Consider the following 19034-nt stretch of genomic DNA (forward strand, 5'->3'; position numbering starts at 1 on the left):
CTTATTAATATTGCATTGTTTATGTGTAACACATCTTCTTTATCCGTTCATTTGTTGATGGACATTTAGATTGCTTCCATGTCTTGGGTATTGTAAACAGGGCTGTAATGAACATTGGGGTGCATGTACCTTTTAAAATTAGAGTTTTCTCTGTCTTCCTTGAAGTTTTAAGGAAAAGAAAACATGTAGGCCAGTATAAGATGCTAAAAGGAAGGCACGATTCATTACTCTATCTCCAGGCATTTGGCCCTGGTCAAAGCTCTCCATCAGTAATGAGATATCAGCTTTCTAAGGCTGACATTTTTGTGCATTTGATACTGTGCTTGAAAGGTGGGTACATTTTCCAATGCAACTTATATTTTATAGAAGCAGGATGGGAATGGTTGTGTGGGCACCTGTCTAATTTTCCAGCTCCTCACTGGGTCACTTACTGAAATCATGTCCCTTTCCTAGCTCTCAGATTCCTCAACTATGAAATGAAAATCTCAGGCTAGATGCTGTTTATATATTGTCAAGATCCATTCTTCTGAAGCTCTGGGAAGTGACTCTTCCACGGGCGAAACATATTGGTCCAATAGTTCTTTCATCAAAGATGCTGCTGCTGCTAAGTCACTTCAGTCGTGTCCGACTCTGTGCGACCCCATAGACGGCAGCCCACCAGGCTCCCCCATCCCTGGGATTTTCCAAGCAAGAACACTGGAGTGGGTTGCCATTTCCTTCTCCAATGCATGAAAGTGAAAAGTGAAAGTAAAGTCACTCAGTCGTGCCCGGCTCTCAGCGACCCCATGGACTGCAGCCCACCAGGCTCCTCCATCCATGGGACTCTCCAGGCAAGAGTACTGGAGAGAGCTTGGATAAGATATAAACCAGTGGCTCTCAATCCTGGCTGTGTATTAGAATCACCTGGGGAAATCTTTTATTTTAATTAAACTTTTGAAGAAGTATCATACGATGTACATACATGCGGAAAAGTGAACCAATTAGTGAGTTTTCAGGAAGGGAAAACTCCCATGTTTCATAAAGTGAGGGTTTCCCACATTACCACCTCCTGAAGAGCTTTCTAAGGCTCAGCTCCCAAGTCATTGAGATGACCACTGAATCAGAATCTCTAGCAAATGAACCAGGGACCGTTATTTCAGTAGGCTCCCAGCCAGGCTGTCATTGCCATTTGGAAACCCCTCATGTGTGCTTGTCTGTTGCTCAGTCAAGTCTGATTCTTTTGCAACCCTGTGGACTATAGCCCGCCAGGCTCCTCCTCTGTCCACGGGATTTCCCAGGCAAGAATACTGGAGTGGGCTGCCATTTCCTCTTCTGGTGGATCTCCCTGACCCAGGGATAGAACCCAGGTCTCCTGAATTGTAGGTAGATTCTTTACCATCTGAGCCACCAGGGAAGGAAATGTCTTCCTTAGGTAGATGGTGATCTGTTGTTTTTCAAAAAATGTGAAGGCTCCAGTCATCCAGTTGGGAAGGGACTAGATGTGTTAGCCTGAGGCCATGTGAATCAGACATCTTGTCAGCATGGAGTAACCATCTCACAAGAGAGGGGCTCAGGGATTTGTGTATATTCTAATTCCTGTGATGACCTGGCAATGGATGAATTATACTCTTACTTTCCAGAAACTGAAGCGCAAATGGTTAAATAAGGTGCCTGAAATCTCACGGCCAGTGTTGGGTTTAAGACTCAAGTCAACCAGATGCAAAACTCCGTGATCTTTCCATCGTCCTTGACACATAGACGTCATCTCTAAGATTGAAACCAGTTCCCACAAAGCCCAGCAACTGCTGAATACGTGCCAGGGTGCGTCATGGCAGACGCTGGTGCTAGCTCACATCAGAGATTTCAAGTGCTACCTCAGTTCCAGCATAGGTCAGTTCTAACTGCATTGGGGAGCATCTAGAAAAACTTTTTGATAAGTCAAACTTTTTTGAGATCAGACAAAGTAAAGGATTTACAATGGAGTATCTTTAATCTAAAATGTAGCTTTGGTCATACAGCAGCGTAAGGAGCTGTACATATTCTTTTACTGATTAAGAATTTTTGTTCTAGTAGACCTTGTTGGAAAAAAAATTCTTGTGAAAACTTCTAGCGCTTAAACATATTATATAAATCCCCCCTCTGCCATATGTGTCTAACTTTGTGGCTAATTGTAGGGCCAAGCAGGATCAATATTCTGTAAAACTGTGTCCTGTAAAATTCATAGTAGATTCCTCCATGGCTCTTTCTTTAGCCCTATTTTATTTTATCGTTCTTTCATTTTGTTTGTTTTTTGACCATACTGTGTAGCCTGTGGGATCTTTGTTCCCTGACGAGGGGTCAAACCCATGCCCCCTTGGAATCGTGGAGTCTTAACCATTGTGTCACCATGGAAGTCCCTTATTATGCCTTCTGTTTTCATATTTGGGGGCTGGGAAGTGTTGGCAGTGGTGTCTTCCCTCTGACATGCCGTGTAAGAAATATAAACTGTAATGTGAGTAGATAATTTGACAGAGATGAGAAACACTGAGGCCAGAAGATCAATCAAATCATCTCTTCTCAAGGGTAACCAGGACAATGATGTTATAATGATACATACTTGTAAAACAATATGTAAATACAACATAGCTCCTTTTAATCAACATTCTGGACATGAAAAGTAAGGACAGAAAAGGGAGAGTGGCAGAGATATTCACCTTTGTTTTGAACAATAGATCTCAAGTAGAGGGGTCTATTTGTGCCCCCCCAGCCCCTGCCCAGGAAATATTTGGCAATATTGATACAGTGGGAGAAAAGATATGCTAGTATCTACTGGATAGAGATCTGGAATATTAATACTAAATATTAAATACTAAATATCCTATAATACATAAGGTAACCTCCCTCCCAACAAAGAATCACCTCGCCCAAAATACAAAAACAAATGGCACCAAGCTTGGAGAAACCTGGTTTAGGAAATGATAACACATTTCCCACAGAGGCCAGCTTATTTTTTGTAAAAACAATTGGAAAGACAACATTATTTCCACTCAGATTGAATAACACGGTGCTAAGGAGACCGTGTATTTGACAGCGTTTGCTTAGACTCTAAGCTAGTTCCCCTCAGGGCTATATTGGAAAATGGAGCTGAGAGAAAACCGCTTCCTCTTTGGGACTCGGGTTATTAAGCCTTTCTAATCTCATCTACCCTCAGCACTCTCCCCTCCCAGCCAATTCTCCTCTGAGGGCAGAATTTGCTATTCTAATGAGAAATAACACACAAACTAAAAAATGATACCAATGCAAAATGCATGTCTCTTGAGCAAAGTTAATTTAGGTATATAAAATCTCAGTTGAAAAACTGTCTTTTTTTTAAAAGAATCCTAACTTTGAATAAATGTGGCTGCCATGGTGTCCGTAGGAAAGGGTTGCTAAGGAAACCAAAAGCCAACCCCACAGTCAATGCATCCTATCCCCATGGAATACCATTATGGCCCATCAGTCATCTTGAGAGTTAGAGACACCGCAGTGAACAAAATGATGACTTTATCTGTTTATCCCAGGAGAACAGTTTCAAGAAATAGATTTACCCAAAGCCATCAGAAGATTATCTAATGACCCCTCCTGGTAATGAGATAGAAAATGCATGTCACTCACAGCAATGCTACCTGGGAATACATTTTCTAGTCTTTAATATTGTGATTATAAAAATGCAAAATATACTTGATGATAGCCTGAAAGACTAGATCCACTATAATAACTATAAGTAAGGTCAATTATATACCACACATAAGCGGTTACTGCTTGGGACACAGTGCATTAAGTTAAATATCACCCTTGCACAGTTGCTCAAAAAGCTGACAAAAATTCCAGGAAACTCTTCTCCAGGATGCCAGGCACAGGCAGTAATGTTTTTGGTGTATTCTCTACCAGTACGATGGCATCTGGAATACTGCCATAGACAATGGCCCGAGAGAGCTCTGTCAGTGTGACCAGGGTTACAATGCTACAGGACGAAGAGTTGTCAGAAATCCTAATTTCTGACAACCTCTTGTACTGTTGGTGGGAATGTAAATTGATACAACCACGGTGGAGAGCAGTATGGAGGAGGTTCCTTAAAAGTAAAAATAGAGCTACCATATGACCCAGCAATCCCATGACTGGCTGTGCACTTTGAGAAATCCATAATTCAAAAAGAGACATGTGCCCTGGTGTTCACCGTCTAACCATTTACAATAGCCAGGACATGGAAGCAACCTGAATGTCCATTAACAAGTGAGTGGATAAAGAAGATGTGGTACTCAGGTACAGTGAAATATTACTGTGATAAGAAGGAATGAAATTGGGTCACTTTTAGTGAGGTGCATGAACTTAGAGTCTGTCACACTGAGTGAAGTAAGTCAGAGACAGAAAAGCAAATATTGTGTATTAACTCATGCACATGGAATCTAGAAAAACTGTACAGATGAGCCTACTTGCAGGGCAAGAATGGAGACACAGAGGTAGACCATGGACGTGAGGACACAGCAAGGGGAAGGAGGGGGGTAAGTTGAAAGAGTAGCGCTGACATATTTACAGTCCTGTCTGTAACGCAGATGGCTAGTGGGAAGCGGCTGCAGAGCCCAGGGAGCTCAGCTTGGCTCTGTGATGGAGGGATGGGAAGGAGGTAGGTTCAGCAAGGCGGGGATACATGTAAACATATAGCTGATTCACGCTTTGCACACCAGAAACTAATACAACATTGTGAAGCCATTGTCGTCCAACTTAAAAACATTTAATGTTTAATATTAATGGGAAAAAAAAGGAAATTGGGATGGTTCACCTGATAGATAAACAGGAGAGTGAAAGAAATGCCCTAACACCTGCAGAATTGCCCTAGTGATCCCGTGGCCCCATCTGGATGTGGACCAGCCCGAGCCATGTGCACGGGTGTTTTAGTATCTGCAGGGAGACACCTCTCCAGCATCGCTCCGTGTTCTGCCTGGACACCCACCAGCCTCAGTAAGCTAATCTGTTTCCCAAGGAGCTACCATCTCAGGCACTGTGTGCTCAAGGCCTTGCATCTATAGGAGCCCCTCAGCTATGTCTGTGTGTCATTGCCAGCCTCGGCTCACCTAACCCCCAGAGTTTTTTCTTGCCTTCCCGATGCAAATGCCTGTACACCCCCCAAAATGGACACTGACTCCCTCTATTCGTGGACCCAAGCAGCCTGCTCTTGTTTGGTTGGGGACTGGGGATTGAACTTCCAGTTGTTCAAGTTGGATTTAGAGAAGGCAGAGGAACCATAGATCAAATTGCCAACATCTGTTGGATCATTGAAAAAGCAAGAGAGTTCCAGAAAAACATCTACTTCTGCTTTATTGACTACACCAAAGCCTTTAACTGTGTGGATCACAATAAACTATGGAAAATTCATCAAGAAATGGGAATACCAGACCACCTGACCTGCCTCCTGAGAAATCTGTATGCAGGTCAGGAAGCAACAGTTAGAACTGGACATGGAACAACTGAGTGGTTCCAAATCGGAAAAGGAGTACTTCAAGCCTGTATAATGTTACCCTGCTTATTTAATTTATATGCAGAGTATATCATGTGAAATGCTGGGATCATGAAGCACAAGCTGGAATCAAGATTGCTGGGAGAAATATCAATAACCTCAGATATGCAGATGACACCACCCTTATGGCAGAAAGTGAAGAGGAACTAAAAAGCCTCTTGATGAAAGTGAAAGAGGAGAGTGAAAAGGTTGGCTTACAATTTAACATTCAGAAAACGAAGATCATGGCATCTGGTCCCATCATTTCATGGCAAATAGATGGGGAAACAATGGAAACAGCAAGAGATTTTTATTTCGGGGGGGCTCCAAAATCACTGTAGATGGTGACTGCAGCCATGGAATTAAAAGACTCTCACTCCTTGGAAGGAAAGTTATGACCAAACTAGACACCATATTAAAAAGCAGAGACATTATTTTGCCAACAAAGGTCCATCTAGTCAAAGCTATGGTTTTTCCAGTAGTCATATATGGATGTGAGAGTTGGACTATAAAGAAAACAAGCACCAAAGAATTGATGCTTTCGAACTGTGGTGTTGGAAAAGACTCTTGAGAGTCCTTTGGACAGCAAGGAGATCTAACCAGTCCATCCTAAAGGAAATCAGTCCTGAATGTTCATTGGAAGGACTGATGCTAAAGCTGAAACTTCAATACTTTGACCACCTAATGCAAAGAACTGACTCATTTGAAAAGATCCTGATGCTGGGAAAGATTGTAGGCAAGAGAAGAAGGGGACAACAGAGGATGAGATGGTGGGATGGCATCACCGACTCAGTGGACGAGTTTGAGTAAGCTCCGGAAGTTGGTGATGGACAGGGATGCCTGGTGTGGTGCAGTCCATGGGGCTGCAAAGAATTGGACATGACTGAGCAACTGAACTGGGTATCACCTAGGGTGTTCTGTAAGCCAGAGTGCTTCTCTGCCACTCACTGGGCTACAACCACACCTTCTCCAACGAGATTGGAACCTCTTTCAAGCTAGTGCTTCTTGGGGTACTCTATAGCAGTGCCAGGGTACCTTTAGGGTTTTATTTCCTTTTTAAAACTTTTCACTTTATATTGGAGTATAGCTGATCCTTCAATGAAAGGACTGTTGCTGAAGCTGAAGCTTCAATCCTTTGGCTACCTGAGGCAAAGAGCCAACTCTGAAATAAACACTGGTGCTGGGAAAGATTGAAAGCAAAAGGAGAAAGGAGTGCCAGAGGATAAGGTGGTTAGATAGCATCACTGACTCAGTGAACATCAATTTGAGCAAACTCCAGGAGATAGTGGAGGACAGAGGAGCCTGGCATGCTATAGTCCATGGGGCTGCAAAGAGTCAGACACACCTTAGCAGCTGAACAACATTCACGTAGTTGATCAACAATGTTGTGATAGTTTCAGGTGTACAGCAAAGTGATTCAGCTATACATGTGTCTATTCTATTTCAGTTATACATGAATCTATTCTTTTTCAAATTCTTTTCCCATTTATGTTATTACATGATATTGAGCAGAGTTCCCTGTACTATACACTAGGTCCTTGTCAGTTATTCATTCTACATAGCAGTGTGTGCATGTCCATCTCAAACTCCCTAGGATTTTCTATCTTTTTTGTTTCTCCTCATCATAACTTGATGATTAATTCTGTTTACACTTCCTCTGTCCAAATTACTTCATAGTGTTTGTCTTTGGGTGGGACCCACACTGATACACCCTTCTACTGCAAAACTTCTAACCCAGAAATTATGTCAGTTCATAAAAATGAATGTTGATTTCATTTGTTTGGTTAACAAGAACAAAACCAAAATTGTGTACAGATTCTAGAAACTGTCCCACATTTCCCAAGGTGGCTGCTCTCAAAGGTAGATTGCTCTGATGAGGCTTGAATTAAAGCAAGTGTCAGCTTCCTTTTCTTCCTTTTCCTAGAAATGCACACTCTTTCCAGACAGGAAATAGCCCCTTGTTTCAACAAACTACGTGGATCTGTAACACAATTTACTATGTGAGAGCATGAGGAGCATCATGCTCCTCTCAGTAGAGGAGAATTGCTTTCCTGTCTCTGCAGCATGAATGTTAAATCCCATCCCCATCGTTCTCCATCACTGTGTGTGTGTCTGTGTGTGTGTGTGTGATGGAGTTACAACTGCACAGTGGTTACTATGTGCTAGGCACTTTTTTAAACATCTTTATATCCTAACTCATTTAATCCTAGTCACCTCATTAGGTAGGTACTATTAATCCTCCCATTTACAGATGGAAATCGTGGCCAACAGAGCTTAGTTAATGTGCTCAAGGTTGTGATGCCACTTGACGTTTGTCCATTCACCTGCGCCATTCTTCAAGTTGGCTTTATTCGTATCTCAAATAAGGGACAGTAGGAAGCTAATGAGCCAGTGGCCCCAGGGAAGCAACTCTTCATTATACATGATTAAGATGGGAAAATGTACATCATAAACAAGGTGCGTTCTGTTTTTTCATTTGCTTTTCCCCTCATGTGTTGGAAGAATGAATATTAAGACCAAACTATGTTCTTCCTTTCCCTCCCCCTATCTTAGATACCCAGAATCTCAGTCCACAGGAAAGCCTGTAAGAGACCAAGAAGACCCCAGCCAGAGGGAAGGTTATCAGAACATTCACATTCATGGGTACTTAGGATCATAATAGATGGAACCAGGGGACCAGGAGTACGATGGCTTTATTATTCAGCAAAACTAGAATAATTGTGAGAATAAAAGAGTATGCTGTTAATAATCACACTGGCATGGATCATGTAAATCAGAATGGTACTGGGCACACCTAGGTATGTAGTAACTCTTTTAGCAGTAGAAGGAAAGACCACCAGAATCCAGGCATGGAATCAAATGGCCATTTAACTGGAGAAATTTAATGAAGAGGCTGTTGGCTGAGATATGAACAGAAATGTGAGAACCAGCAAGGATGTTGATTACCAAGGGGTTAGCAAAGTCAGAAGGAATCACCAACCCTTGACCATCATGAGCTGGAGCCACAGAAGAGGTACTGCCCACAGAGCAGGGGCTTAAAGAAATGCAGCCATTACCAGAATTGGAAGAAGCTGGGAAAATACCAGCCTCTCTCTCCTCCTGCTTCCTGATCTCCTGCTACAGCTACTTTCCCACTGGTTTTGATCAGTGCGAATTCAGATGACCAATAGCCTCTTAATGGTCCAATGTGCAAGGAAGCTAGACTCTCAAGACATGGAGAATCTCAGAGAATGGATCTGAGATCAAACAGTCATTTTTGTGGCTAATTTTATAAGCCTGCTTTCCTGTTCTGCATCAGTTACCACAAGAAGTTAAAGACTCTCTCCTGTTATCTGTCTGTAAAGCTCTGCACATGACCTAATCTGACCACGTTGCCACCCTCAACTCCTGCCTCCCTTTCTCTGTGCTTTTGGAACTCAAGGAAGCCATTAGCAAAGTCTTTTTCCATCTCTAGCTTCTCCTCTCACAGTGCCCTTTGCACACATGAAATGACAATTTATGGACTCTGATTTTTTAAAGACCTCCACTTACCCCATATCCCTCTTTAGCGACTGCATCCATGTCTATGCTCTTTTTGCAGGATGAAAAGAAAGCAAAAGTGAAAGTCACTCAGTCATATCTGACTCTGTGACACATGGGGTCCATGGAATTCTCCAGGCCAGAATACTGGAGTGGGTAGCCGTTTCCTTCTCCAGGGGATCTTCCCAACCCAGGGATGGAATTCAGGTCTCCCACATTGCAGGCAGACTCTTTACCAGCTGAGCCACCAGAGAAGCTTTTACAGGATAAATATAGTCAAATAAAGTCACTGCATTTCCCTTCCTCCTTTCCTCTCCTGACCCCACTGTCATTCTGATTTTCATCTTTTTACCACCACTGAAATAGCTCCTGTCAAGGATATCAAGTATCTCCCCACCTCCAAATCCAACAGGAAATTCTCAACACGCATCTCACTTTGTTCATCAATGTTTCAAGTAGTTGGTTGCACCTTCCTTCTTGGAGGACATTCTTTTTCTGTTGGAGTATAACTGCTTTATGATGTTGTGTTAGTTTCTGCTGTACAACGAAGTGAATCAGCTATGTGTGTACATATGCCTCCTCCCTCTCAGACCTCCCTCCCTCCCACCCCATCCCAGCCCTCTAGATCATCATAGAGCAGCAAGCTGAGCTTCCCACTAGGTAGCTACCTGACACACGGTAGTATCCATATGTCAATGCAACTCTCCCAACTCATCCCACCCTCCCCTTTTCCTTGCTGTGTCCACAAGTTTGTCCTCTACATGTGTATCTTTATTCCTGCCCTGGAAATAGGTTTATCTTTACCATCTTTCTAGATTCCAAATACATGTGTTAATATATGGTATTTGTTCTTCTTCTGACTTACTTCATTCTGTATGACAGACTGTAGGTCCGTCCAAATCTCTACCAATAACCCAATTTCATTCTTTTCTATGACTGAGTAATGTTCCATTGTATATATGTGCCACACCCTTTTTTATCTCTTCTTATACTTAGTTTTCAGGCTTCCCTGGTGGCTCAGTGGTGAAGAATCCACCTGCAATGTAGGAGACGCAGGAGTTGCAGGTTCAATACCTGGGTCAGAAAGATCCCCTGGAGGAGGGCGTGAAAACCCACTCCAATGTTCTTGCCTGGAAAATCCCACGGACAGAGGAGCCTATTGTGCTGCAGTCTATGGAGTCTCAAAGAGTCAGACACGACTGAGCGACTGGGCAGATAATGAATGTAACAGGTAGGAAGGCCAGAGGACCCCAAGCATCAGGAGGAAATAAATTGCAAGTGGCAGACGTGTTTTGTTAGTTTGCTTTTTATTTCCCCCTGCTTTGGCCACCTCATGCGAAGAGTTGACTCATTGGAAAAGACTCTGATGCTGGGAGGGATTGGGGGCAGGAAGAGAAGGGGACGACCGAGGATGAGATGGCTGGATGGCATCGCTGACTCGATGGACGCGAGTCTGAGTGAACTCCGGGAGTTGGTGATGGACAGGGAGGCCTGGCATGCTGCGATTCATGGGGTCGCAAAGAGTCGGACACGACTGAGCGACTGAACTGAACTGAACGGATGCTTGTTGACCTCTGACCTTCCTACCTGCTACCCTCTCAGTACTTAGTTTTCACACCTCAGGGGTCAATCCTCATTAATCAGTCAGTGGTACCCATTCTCTCCTATCTCCAAATGTTGGAAATTTCCAGGTCTCACTCCTTGGACTACATTCCTCTATCGAAATCCATTTCTTAGTGAGATTTTCTGATCACATGATTGTAAATACCATTTATGCCCTGATAACTAACTACCAAATTTATATCACCAGCCTAATTATCTCCTACAAAGCTATACTGTTATGTTCAGCTGCCTGTATAATGCTGCTTGTCTAATATATATTAAGAAATTTGAAACATAGCCTGCATGAAATATAATTCCTGACACTTCTAATTATCCCCCAGACCTGCTCCACTTAGCATCTCATTCATTGCAGTCTATGGAAACTCCATTCTCACAGTTGCTCAGGATGAAAAGTCCCCATTGACACCATTTTTCTCTTCTTGAATATCCAATCCATCAGTAAGTGTTGTGTTCAGTTCAGTTCAGTCTCTCAGTCGTGTTTGACTCTTTGAGACCCCATGGACTGCCGCACATCAGGCTTCCCTGTCCATCACCAACTCCCAGAGCTTGCTCAAACTCATGTCCATCGAGTCAGTGATGCCATCCAGCCATCTCATCCTCTGTTGTCCCCTTCTCCTCCTGCCTTCAATCTTTCCCAGCATCAGGGTCTTTCCCAATCAGTCAGTTCTTTGTATCAGGTGGCCGAAGTGTTGGAGTTTCAGCTTTAGCATCAGTCCTTCCAATGAATATTTAGGACTGATTTCCTTTAGAATTCACTGATTGGATCTCCTTGCAGTCCAAGGGACTCTCAAGAGTCTTCTCCAACACCACAGTTTAAAAGCATCAATTCTTCAGTGCTCAGCTTTCTTTATAGTTCAACTCTCACATCCATACATGACCACTGGAAAAACCATAACTTTGACTGGATGGACCTTTGTCAGCAAAGTAATGTCTCTGCTTTTTAATATACTGTCTAGGTTGGTCATAGCTTTTCTTCCAAGGAGCAAGTGTCTTTTAATTCCATGGCTTCAGTCACCATCTGCAGTGATTTTGGAGCCCAAGAAAATAAATTTTCTCACTGTTTCCATTGTTTCCCCATCTATTTGCCATGAAGTGATGGTACCAGATGCCATGATCTTCGTTTTCTGAATGTTGAGTTTTAAGCCAACTTTTTCACTCTCCTCTCTCAGTTTCATCGAGAGGCTCTTTAGTTCTTCTTTGCTTTCTGCCATCAGTGTTGTGTCATCTGCATATCTGAGATTATTGCTATTTCTCCCAGCAATCTTGATTCCAGCTTGTGCTTCATCCAGCCTGGCATTTCGCAAGATGTACTCTGCATATAAGTTAAATAAGCGGGATGACAATATACAGCCTATACCCAAAATTTGACCACTAATCACTACTCCAGGCTCTAAGGTCTTCATACAAACCTCTACTCCTGGATCCATTTCTGGATCACTGAAAACATCTCCTAATTGGACTTCCTGTTCTTTATCTTTCTACTGCTTTTCCTAAGCCAGCAGTGAAAAGGTGTGTCACCATGAAACTGAGCCATTTCCCACCTCACTCAGGCTATGAGGGAAAGTCTATATAAGATTTAATTATGGTTTTTCTGGAATCCCATCTCCTTCTCTTTCTCACTGAACTCCAGTCATACTCTTTTTTTGCTGATACTTAAGCATTGCATGCTTGCCACTTCTTCCTGGGACATTCATCCATGGATAGCTGCATGACCGATACGTTTGTTTATTAATCCTCTCGCATTCCCTCCTAGGGCTTCTCAGGTGGCTCGAGTGGTAAAGAATCTGCCTGCCAATGTAGGAGATGCAAGAGACACAAGTTTGATCCTTGGGTTGAGAAGATTCCCTAGAGAAGGAAATGGCAACATGCTCCAGTATTCTTGCTGGGAAATCCCATGGACAGAAGAGCCTGGGAGGCTACAGTCCATGGGGTCTCAAAGAGTCAGACATGACTGAGTGATTGATCACCTTCCCTCCTATATCATCACACAGTGACATACTCTATTTTATATATTGTCTGCCTAGCATCTGCCCCTTCTGCTAGAATATAGCCTCCTTGATGGCAGTGGACAATCAACAAATGAACTTTGGAAAATAGAGAATCGAAAATGCTTAAAGAGAACCACAGCATTTGTATGCCAAGATTCCCTCTCTTTCTCTCTTTCACTGCCAGTAAGCCAGAGACTCAAATAGAACCTGATAACACATCTTTGAGACTGTGACTACCTCATCATTACCATGTTGCCTTGGCAAAAAGCACCTTTGGAGACTCTGTGGGGAGAAACGATTACTGATGCAGAGTCCCTTTCAAAGGGGTTCAGAGCAATGAGTCCACCTGATAAGGCTCTGCTACTGCTACTAAGTCGCGTCAGTCATGTCTGACTCTGTGCGACCCCATAGACGGCAGCCCACCAGGCTTCCCCGTCCCTGGGATTCTCCAGGCAAGAACACTGGAGTGGGTTGCCATTTCCTTCTCCAATGCATGAAACTGAAAAGTGAAAGTGAAGTTGCTCAGTCATGTCTGACTCTTAGCAACCTCATGGACTGCAGCCCACTAGGCTCCTCCATCCTTGGGAGTTTCCAGGCAAGAGTACTGGAGTGGGGTGCCATCGCCTTCTCTGAGGCTCTAAATCTGTTTAAAACAAATTCCACTATGCACCTATTCTAAGCCTGCAACTTTGCAGCTGAGCATGGCTGGGGAAAAAAAAAAAATGTCACACTGACCATGCAACCTCATATGTGTGCTCCTTCAATCTGAAAGGAACCCAGAGGTCAGTTCTGGTGATCAGAGAAGGAAGAATGTTTGAACCAGAACCTGAGTTATGAGAAGAATCCAGCTGTGCCGAGTTCCAAGGGATAGCACTCAGGCAGAAGGAGCAGTGAGAACAGAGACCCTGAGGTTGGAACAAGCTCAGTGGATTCCATGGAGCAAACGGAACATGTGGCTACACTTCAGTGACCTTCAGTGTATGTCAGTGTAGCCCTCTTCAGAGGGCTGAAGAGATGGGAGGGACTGTCATTGGCTAAATCACCCCCATGGATTGGAAAATCATTGGAGGATTTTGAGCAAGGGAGGGGTGGAGTTCTACTTTCCTGTTGCCGTATAACAAACATCCCCTAAATGTAGTTTCTTGACACAATGACAGTATCTGTTTTGCTCAGAGACCCACCATAAGGGCAGGGCTTGGTGAGTCAGCTCATCTCTGCCCAGCTGGGGCAACAATAAGGCTGGGAATGGCAGTCATGTGAAAGCTCACTCACTCACATGTCTAGTGGGGAGTGTCGGCTTTACAAGGCACCTTGACTGGACTGCACCAAGCACTTCCATATGCCTTCCTGGCTTCCTCACAAGACAGTGGCTGGATTCCCAAGGCAAGCGTTTCAAGAGAGAGAGCCTGGTGGTAGCTTGTATCACCTTTATTAACTTAGTCTTGAAAGTCTGCTGTGTTTTATTCGTGGAGTCCACCCCAAAGCCTGCTCAGTGTCAAGAGGAGGGAATATAGAACCTTGTAGTGATGGTGGGGTCTCAGTATCACCTTGTAAGAACATATGGAACAAGACCTATTGGTGCAGTCATCTTTAGGAAATAAACTCTGTCCCCCAAAGTATGTGAATTATGTGCTTGAAAGGATACTCTGGTTGCTTTGAAGAAAATAAATTATAGGGGGACAGGGGTAGAAATGAAGCCTAGACTGGTGGCCCAAACAGGCTTGTGGAGAGATGCTGGTATCTTAGACTATGATAAAGGGAGTGTATTTTAAAAGTAGGAAGAATTCAAGACTTAGGGGCCAAATTTCAGTTACTTCAAAGACCTAAATGGCTCTAAAGACAAAGGAGAATGAGCAAGAACACTTCTCTCACCTTCAAAGGTACCTGGCCCTCAGGGCAGCAACATGTTTATATTTCCTCCCTCTTCCAATGTCTGGGGCTCACTATTGGAGGTTACCTAAGAGTGATCTGTTGTTTTGGTTATATTATCATCATTATGTTAAGCTCTTGTATTTGGAATGTATATTTTGGCAGAACAGAATTGCTCTGCTAAATAAAGAACCACAATAGAGCAGCAGAGAGCACCTTACCTTGGTGATGGAAGAAAAATCTGGAAAACTATTCTCTGCTCCTCCAGACCGCCTGTGGGCAGCCTGTTTTGGGTAGACATAGACTGGGGTCAACACAGTACACTTGACCCCCTCCTTGGAAGGTGTGCCAGTACCCAGTCCTCTCCAGTTATAATGGGGCTATGTTCTTTGACATGGAGAAGGAAATGGCAACCCACTCCAGTATTCTTGCCTGGAGAATCCAGTGGACAGAGGAGTCTGGGTGTTCCATGGGGGTGCAGATTCAGATACAACTTAGAAGCTGAGTATATTCTTTGATAAGCAAGTCATCAGGACTTAGGGAAACCAGAGCACCTACTTCTATAGGACTATGCATATCAGTAAGATGAGAGTCCATCTTCTTCCTTGGGTTCCACGTTCCAGACTTGTCACAGTAGAGTCCCCTCATCCCCGCTTTGAATCACGGAAGTGAGGAAAAAGAACTAGCATTGAAATCAGACAGCACTAGGCTCAAGCTCTAGCTTCACCACTTAGGTTGTTTAGCCTTGAAAAAGCCATTTGGGTCTGCTTCCTTTTCCACAAAATGATGACACTAATTCTATCTCAAGTGGGTTACTGTAAAGATTAAATGAAACACCAAAAGAGTAGCCAGCAGAATCTGATGCACACTAAGTCCTCAATAAATTGCAGTGATGACTCACATATGAAAGCAGAAGGATGCCACAATATTTAGAAAGCCATTCCAAAATTTCCCACAGATAGCACCACACATGCAGACTGTTGCAGGAAAACTGACACTGCTTGCTAGCTGCGGTCAGGTAACATCTTTTCATGGCTCAGTGATTTAACATTTAGAAGATGGAACTTTCACAGCACGAGCAAGTTGAAAACTAAGTAAAACCCCAGAGAGCATTTAGGCACAAACCAACTTAGATGAACGTGGATTTCTAACTTGGCCTGCTAGCCGGATGGTTTTTACATTCTGCGGGAGAAAATCTACGCTATCCCAAAAGTTGTTGTAAATTCACCAGTGCTATATGCATGTCAAAAATTCAGGAAGAGATTAGCTTTGAAAAGCTGATGTTTTTGTACATAACACCAAAGCCTGGAGTAAATGGGTGTGTGAGAAACACTTTGAGAGTTTTAAGAGGGCTAATGAGAGGAGCTATTACTTAGACCTGAGCTTCTAGGTGACCCTGGGTGGATGGTAGGGCATCTAGGTCTTTTGCACAAAAGCAAGTTTTCAGATGTTGGAAATGCTTTGTTTTTGTTGCTCAGTTGCTCAGTCATGTCCAGCTCTTTGTGATTCCGTGGACTGCAGCACGCCAGGCTTCCCTGTCCTTCAGTATCTCCCAGTTTGTTCACACTCATGTCCATTGAGTTTGTGATACTCTTTGACAATCTTATCCTCTGCTACCCTCTAATCCCTTTGACTTCAATCTTTCCAAGCATCAGGGTCTTTTCCAATGAGTCGTCTCTTCACATCAGGTGGCCAAAGTATTGAACTTCAACTTCAGCATCAGAACCAATGAACATTCAGGGTTGATTCCTCTGGTTGGATCTCCTTGCAGTCCAAGGGACTCTCAAGATTCTTCTTCAGCACCACAGTTTGCAAGCATCCGTTTTTCAGAGCTCAGCCTTCCTTATGGTGCAACTCTCACATTCTTACACGACTCCTGGAAAAACCATAGCTTTGACTATATGAACTTTTGTCAGCAACGTGACAGCTTTGCTTTTTGGAAATGCCTAGATCATTGTTTTTATTTTGTTCATTTCCCTTCCAGCTAATCATCTAGTATCAGAGAGCTCAGTGCATCCTAACAATGAATTCTAACTAGTGTATCAAAATTAGTCTTTCATTAGGAGCCTCTGCTGATATGAGGCTTTCTTTCCAGGGTCACCTGTAGCTACTTTTTACTGAGTACCAAAAAATGCCAAGAGATTTTATATACACAGTCTCATTTTATTCTAGCAACCAGAATCATTTGTTCATCCACTTACCAAATATTAACTGACTGCCTCAGAGTCATTGATGTCAGCATACTATTCTGCAAATGAGGCATTCAGGTTTCAGAGAAGGTAGGTGATGTGCCGAAAGTCACAAAGGCGGTCAGTAGGAGAGCCAAATATGAATGAACCCAGTTCCCATGATGTCCCCACTAAGCCATACTTCTCGGGAGTGTCAACACGGTGCAAGGAAGAAAGCTAGACTGGACTCTGCGGATCTAGGTACCACGTGTGCTCAGTCGTGCCTGACCCTTTTGTGACCTCACGGACTGTAGCTCACTAGGCTCCTCTGTCCATAGAATCTCCCAGATGAGAATACTGGAGTTGGGTAGCCATTTCTTAATCCAGAGGATCTTCCTGACCCAGGGATCGAACCCACATCCCCTGCCTGAGTCTCCTGCATCGGCAGGCAGGCACTTCACCACTTGAACCACCTGGGAAGACCCAAGTACCACTTACTGACAAGTTATTGGTTAACATGACCTTGGACAAGTCCTTTAATCTCTTAGGTTCCTTTCCTTATCTTCATAACAAGTTGTGAATATCTTTTTAACCCACCTTTTGGTGTTTCTGTGAGAATTAAATGCTGTAAAGTCATAATGCAGAGAAATCTCACAAACATAATGTTGGGTCAAGGAAGGCAGATGGAGAATGTGCATCCTGCATGATTTCATTTAGGATTTGAAAACACGCCAGATGAATAAGAAGTATGGTTGCCATTTACCTTCAGAGGGAAGAAGGAAGTTGTGATTAAGAGAGGGATTTGGAGGGTTTCTGGGATTCTGAGAATGTTCTGTGTTCAATTTTAAAAAATTCAATTTTTGAAAAATCATAGAAGTAGGTAAAACTACTTTGAAAAAGAGTATACTCAAATATAAGGTAGCGTTCTGAACAGAGTTTCAGCTTTCCACTCCCCGCTAACTCTGACACTGCCCAGGTGTGGCTTCCTACAGTGATCTGCCTGGACCTCCTTACCTCTCTGGGAAGAAACTAGTCCTGGAGAAAAGCTAGGGGCAGAGATGGGACCTGAGTGGTCTTCCAAAGACCCCCAGGTCCCTGGGCTTGTATCTCTAAGGCAGACTTTGGTTCTCTTTAAGAACATCCTTGATGAAGTCATCCAGGCCCAACTCAAATGCTTCCAGTGATGGGGAACCCACTACTTTGCAAAATTACTCTGGCCTAAGTATAAGCTTGCATGTTCAGTTGCTTCCAGCTCTTTCCAACCCCATGAACTGTAACCCGCCCGGCTCCTCTGTCCATGGAATTTCCCAGGCAAGAAGACTGAAGTGGGTTGGCATTTCCTTCTCCAGGTGATCTTCCTGACCCAGGGGTCAAACCTGCTGCCCAGTATCAAATCTTTTCCAGATAAAGAGAATATCATAAGACATCCCTTATATGCAGACTCTAAATGGAAATGATACAAATGAACTTACTTACAAAAGACAAACAGACTCACAGACTTAGGGAAGGAATTTATGGTTGCCTATGGGGGAAGGATTGGGGAGAAAGGATAGTTAGGGAGTTTGGGATGGACATGTACACACTGCTGTATTAAAAATGGATAACCAACAAAGACCTGCTGTATGGCACAGGAAACTCTGCTCAGTGTTATGTGGCAGCCTGGATGGGAGGGGAGTTTGAGGAGATTGGAGACATGTTTATGTTTGGCTGAGTCCCTTTGTTGTCCATCTGAATCTATCACAACATTGTTAATCACCCATATTCCAATATGAAAAAAAAGTTAAAATCTTTCCATTCTCCTCAAGCAGTTTCCAAACCACACTTTGCCCAGACCTCCTTCAAGTGAATTTTCACTGAGCTCTTCTCTTACCCAACATTTCTATCAATATAATTTCTCAAAATTTCATAATTTTCTGGGTTCTCAAAATTTTTTCTACTTTGATTATTAAGCATGTTGCTTATGAGAAAATCCTTTTGTAAAAGAAAGTAGTACTAGTCTGTAAAATAAATAAGGACTTTAATGGAAGGAACATTCCTAGGTTTTATTGTCAGAAAATGTTCCTTCTCATAGACACATGGGTGTGCATTCAGTAGTCAGCAATAAGAAAGACTCTGCTTGAAAATTTTAAGAAAAGATTTTTTCATTCTTGTGCAGAAATTTTATTCCACAAACTCCTGTATTTTCTGATGCTTAATTTTTTATTGGCACATAGCTGACTTACAGTGTTGTTTTGCTTTCTGTTGTATAGTAAAGTGAGTCAGTTGTGTATATCTTCACTCTTTCCCTGTGTAGGCCATCGCAGAGTATTTAGTAGAGTTCCCCGCGTTATGCAGTAGGTTCTTATTACTTGTCTATGTTATGTGCAGCAGAGTGTA

This window comes from Capra hircus, chromosome 21 (assembly GCF_001704415.2).
Source record: "Capra hircus breed San Clemente chromosome 21, ASM170441v1, whole genome shotgun sequence".
NCBI lineage: Eukaryota > Metazoa > Chordata > Mammalia > Artiodactyla > Bovidae > Capra > Capra hircus.